The sequence below is a fragment of the Salmo trutta genome, chromosome 4, assembly GCF_901001165.1.
Source record: "Salmo trutta chromosome 4, fSalTru1.1, whole genome shotgun sequence".
Taxonomy (NCBI): Eukaryota; Metazoa; Chordata; class Actinopteri; order Salmoniformes; family Salmonidae; genus Salmo; species Salmo trutta.
In genome coordinates this window covers 36,386,338-36,391,812 of record NC_042960.1, presented here as the reverse complement: position 1 = coordinate 36,391,812, position 5,475 = coordinate 36,386,338, and the positions used below count along the sequence as shown (strand labels likewise).

At 41.6% G+C, this 5,475-nt stretch overlaps 1 pseudogene; it reads left to right on the top strand.

Moving 5' to 3' along the window:
• The first annotated feature begins 355 nt into the window (after window positions 1-355).
• LOC115193018 (E3 ubiquitin-protein ligase RNF170 pseudogene) lies at window positions 356-934 on the top strand (annotated as a pseudogene).
• The last annotated feature ends 4,541 nt before the right edge of the window (window positions 935-5,475 follow it).

The window sequence follows — 5,475 nt, the reverse complement described above, 5'->3', positions numbered from 1 at the left end:
GCTTTCCCCATCGTCCCAGAAACTAATTAGTGGGGGAAGCTGTGCTCATCAAACCTGCACAATAATAATACACCATTCAAAACTGGTTATATTCAATTGGTAGGAAATAAATCTCCATTAGTTTCAATGTTATTAAACTAAAGTGGAACGACTGACATTCACTAAACTGGTGCTTCTTTTGTCTCCCGCAGGTTACGGGGGGGGGGGACTGGGAGAACAAGCCCCATCCGGGATTCTGCACCCCATTTTGCATGACTGTGGAAGGCTTCTTTGATTGACAGTCTCTCTCTCTCGCTCTCTCTCACACACTACCATAATTCCAATGAATATCCAGTGCAGGATATGAGTGGTTGTAATGGATGAAAACCAGTGTGGGACTGTGGACTATTTATGATAAGGTTAAGATTCATTCAAAGAAGGGGTCAGCAACCCAGTCCTGATTGTGGTAGTTCTGAGTGTCACATTTTTCATTGAACTTCTAACACTGTTCTGCAGAGAAGATCAAAACATCCACCCAGAGAACCAACACCATGTGCGTGCTGTTCGGGAGCAGCTTCAGTCAGAGCAGGAAACCCCCACCGAGCCCAGGCTGCAGCACTACACTGACATGTCCTTGACAGGCTGCACTGCCAGTAGAAACCAACTGTGGCCAACTCTTCTGTGGTTCCTGTATAGTTACGTATTGGAGATGTGGGACCTGGCTTGGTGCTATAAACTATGTTCCATCTGTAAACAAATGGTGACATTACTTTTCCTGCTCTTCCATGACCACGCCTCATTGCAGCAAGTTCAGGATGGGCAGGCTGAGCCGATACTCATCTTGCAGAATCTCAACGATTACAACCGCAGGTTCTTAGGCCAGCCCAGATCTCTCATGGATCGCCTGCAGGAGGTCCGCACGCTGCAGCGCCACGCCTTCAGGGATACTTCCTGATTTGGCCTAGTTTTTCACAATGCTCATTAATAAATGCTAGTGGACATGACAGAAGGCAAAGGAGAGTTGTCTTGGGGGTGTGGTTTGATGTGGATGTTTCTTGGGTGTGTCTTTGCCGTTCAATCACAACAAACAGGTGCAGTAGTGAGTACAGCGAGGGAAGCTGAGCTAGCTTTGCTATGGAGAGAACAATATTTTGAAGTGGAGGGTGGTCAGCTAATTCAGTTCTATATGTAGGCTAAAGCCTGCACGGACCTTGTGTTTAGCCAAGCTGACATCAGCTAGCTAGCCAACACAGTCTCACTGCAGAATTAGACGTTCATCCAATTTCTCCAAACTGCAAATTTCGAAGTTGCTCCAAAAGTCACATTTTTAAGTGTTTTTATTATTCCTGCTGCTCTGTATCGTTCCATTTCTCTAAATTTAGAAGTTAAGGATTAAGTTCAGGCACTCATTCCGAATGGTTGAGGTAAGGGTTAAAATGTGGGATAGGGTTTAAACCCCCCTCTGAACACAGTGTCCACAACTGGGAACGAACATGGGACCCAGATAAAAGGCATTACGCCCATCCACAACACCCTAGAAAAACCCAAGCCTACTTGATGGTAAAAGCGCTCACTGTTTCCCCTAGTAGTCGGTTTTGAAGGCATATCCCTACATCCTCAGGACATGGATAGACATCCAATTTTGACATACATCTTGAACGACCTGGCTGAGCTAGCAATGTCCGCGGTCTTCAGTCAGCTCAGCTTTCCTACAACCCAACATTCTATAACTGGTTAGTTTAGTCTCGTCTCCTCTCTCTTTATGTCCTCTGTTAGATCGTTCCTGGGAGACAAGTCCCAGAACTAATATGCCTACAGGTGTAGGCTACATTTAGACATTGCACAAACATCACCCAGTTTGAGAGTAGATACATCTACTAAAAATCGAAAGATGTGTTTGTATTACAAAGAGAAAACATTGTATACTGTAAATATCCTATTAATGTGCTTCTAAATACAGTATGCCTAAACTTTACCTAACAAATCAAAATCAGTTGCGTGTAGATTACAAATTCAGCTGTCTAACCAAAACTAGAATAGCATTTCGATTTCTATAGTCTATTTGCCAAAATATAAGGATTTGGATGTCTAACATACTGACATGCAGAGCGTTCTGGGTGAGGATCTGTCTTCAAGTCTATAGTGGGCAATGAAGTCCTTTTCATCTATACGATTTATTACAAGTTATATACATGTGCAGTCAGGTGGCAAGAGGGGTGGAGTGCATGACACTCCATCCTGGATATGACAGAGTTTGCCTCACAGGTCCAGCAGTTCAACAACTACAGGCAGATGTGAGATGCAGGAGGATGGCACTTTTTCATACTGTGTAGCCTACAGAGTAATATGAGAGAATGCAATTGCTGAACTTGTGTAGATATTCTAAACAAAGTGTTTTGATAACTTTCAAGTATAACGGTTCCATGTAGAATAAACCATCCATCACATAATATTGTAGAAGCAGTGTTCTGCTAATAAACAATGTGTAATATTACTCCTGTATTCCATCTTTTATTGTCATTCACAGCCGTCACAGATTCTGTACCTATCAACATTTTGTCTGGTGGTGCTGGGAATATCTTGCCAAAAATGACAGCTGTCATACCTTCCTGTGTGGTGTCCCATACACCCCCCCCCCCCCCCCCCGATATTAACATTTGATTCAATAATAGCAAAAGACGATTAAAAGTAATACATGTGTCTTGTATAATGTTATTGCTGAGTGCAAGTTCACTCTCCATTCAGAGACATCAGCATCAAGCCTGTCTGTCAGTCTGGACTCAGTCACATCATCTTGCAAGTATTCACTGTAGTGTTTACTGTAGTATACTGTAGGCTTGGGCGGTATACTGTATATGCCATACACCGGGGTAGTTGGAAATAGCCACAACCATCAATACCGTTAAAACTATTTATAAAGCAATACATTTTAATATTTGTAGTTAATTTTTAAGTAAATACCTGAGGTCAACTTGAGCAATATGTTAGGACATGAAGCAGTTTTATTTTTGTTGCACTTGATAGTATATTTAGCTAGCAGCCTCCATGGAATTTCTCTATTATTTCTGTAATTTTTTAAACATTTTTTTACAAAATGCTGTGATGGAGTGCTGCATCAGATGACCTGGTCTCCACAATCACCCGACTACTCCCTTCACAGAACAGAGCAAACTGGCTCTAACAGAAAAAAAGAGGAGTGGGAGGCCCCGGTGCACAACTGAGCAAGAGGACAAGTACATTAGAGTGTCTAGTTTGAGAAACAGATGCCTCACAAGCCCTCAACTGGCAGCTTCATTAAACAGTACCCGCAAAACACCAGTCTCAACGTCAACACTGAAGAGGCGACTCCGGGATAATGGCCTTCTAGGCAGAGTTCCTCTGTCCAGTTTCTGTGGTCTTTTGCCCAACTATTTTTATTGGCCAGTCTGAGATATGGCTTTTCCTTTGCAACTCTGCCTAGAAGGCCAGCATCCCTGAGTCGCCTGTGTACTGTTGACCTCGAGACGGTTTCACAGATGCCTCACAATAGTACTGTGTGCCTCCCATAGTCTGTTCTTGACTTGGAGATTGTGAAGAGACCTCCGGTGGCATGTCTTGTGGGGTATGCATGGGTGTCCCAGTTGTGTGCTAGTAGTGTAAACAGACACCTCTGTGCATTCAGCATGTCAACACTTCTTACAAAAACAAGTAGTGATGAAGTCAATCTCTCCTCCACTTTGAGCCATGAGAGAGTTACATGCATATTATTAATGTTAGCTCTCCGTGTCCATTTAAGGGCCAACCGTGCGGCCCTGTTCTGTGCCAATTGTAATTTGCCCGAGGTCCCTCTTTGCGACAACACTAAGGCCTGTAGGACATGCCTTGTTGATATTTTTTTTTAAAGGCAGAGAAGCACTTTATTAGAGACAGACTTCTCCCCAATTTAGCTACTGTTGTATCAACATGTTTTGACCATGACAGTTTACAATCCAGGGTTACTCCAAGCAGTTTAGTCAGCTCCACTTCCACATTATTTATTTCAAGAATTAGTTGAGGTTTAGGGTTTAGTGAATGATTTGTCCCAAATGCAATGCTTTTAGTTTTGAAACTAACTGCAGCTCTTTGTTAAGTGTTGCAGGGATTTCACTTGCTGTGGTAGCTGACATGTATAGTGTTGAGTCATCCGCACACATTTACACACTGGATTTACTCAAAGCCAGTGGCATGTCATTAGTAAAGATTGAAAAATGTAAGACAGCTGCCCTGGGGAATTCCTGATTCTACCTGGATTATGTCGGAGAGGCTTCCATTAGAGAACACCCTCTGTGTTCTGTTAGACAGGTAACTCTTTATCCACAATATAGCAGGGGGTGTAAAGCCATAATGCATACGTTTTTCCAGCAGCAGACTATGATCAATAACGTCAAAAGCATCACTGAAGGCTAACAAAACAACTCCCACAATCTTGTTATCAATTTCTCTCAGCCAATCATCAGTCATTTGTATAAGTGGCCTGATTGTTGAATGCCCTTCTCTATAAGCATGCTGAAAATCTGCTGTCAATTTGTTTACAGTAAAAGAGCATTGTATCTGGTCAAACACAATTTTTTTCCAAAAGTTTACTAAGTATTGGTAACAGGCTGATTGGTTGGCTATTTGAGCCAGTAAAAGGCCTCAGGGCATACACTTTCTAGTAGGCTTAAATTGAAGAATTGGAAAATAGGAGTGGCAATATCATCCGCTATTGTCACTCAGTATTTTTCCATCCAAGTTGTCAGACCCCGGTGGCTTGTCATTGTTGATATACATCAATAATTATTTCACCTCTTCCACACTCACTTTACAGAATTCAAAATTACAATGCTTGTCTTTCATAATTTTACCAGTTATACTTGTCAATGTTTGTTGCTGGCATGTCATGCCTACATTTTCTAATCTTGCCAATGAAAAAACCCTTAAAGTTATTGGCAATATCAGTGGGTGTTGTGATGAATGAGCCATCTGATTCAATAAATGATGCAGCTGAGTTAGCCTTTTTGCTCAAAATGCAATTTAATGCGCTCCAAAGCTTGTACTCTTATTCTTTATATAATTTATCTTTGTTTCATAGTATCCTTTCCTATTGTTCCTTAACATTGTTCCTCAACTGCAGTTTATGAAATACCATTTTATAGCTCTGAGTCTATACTTTTATCCAATGTAAAAAACACAAAATCAAATTTTGCTACATAAGACTAAATCGAGGAGATGAGTCCCATTTGGCAAATCTGACCATAACTCTAGCCTCCTGATTCAAGCTTTTAAGCAAAAACTCAAACTGGAAGTAGCAGTAACACTTTCAATACTGAAGTGGTCATATAAAGCGGATGCTAAGCTACAGGACTGTTTCTAGCACAGACAGGAATATGTTCAGAGATTCTAACGGTGGCATTAAGGAGTTTACCACATCAGTCACCCCTTTCATTAATAAGTGCATCGACAACATTGTCTCCACAATGACCATACAAACATATCCCA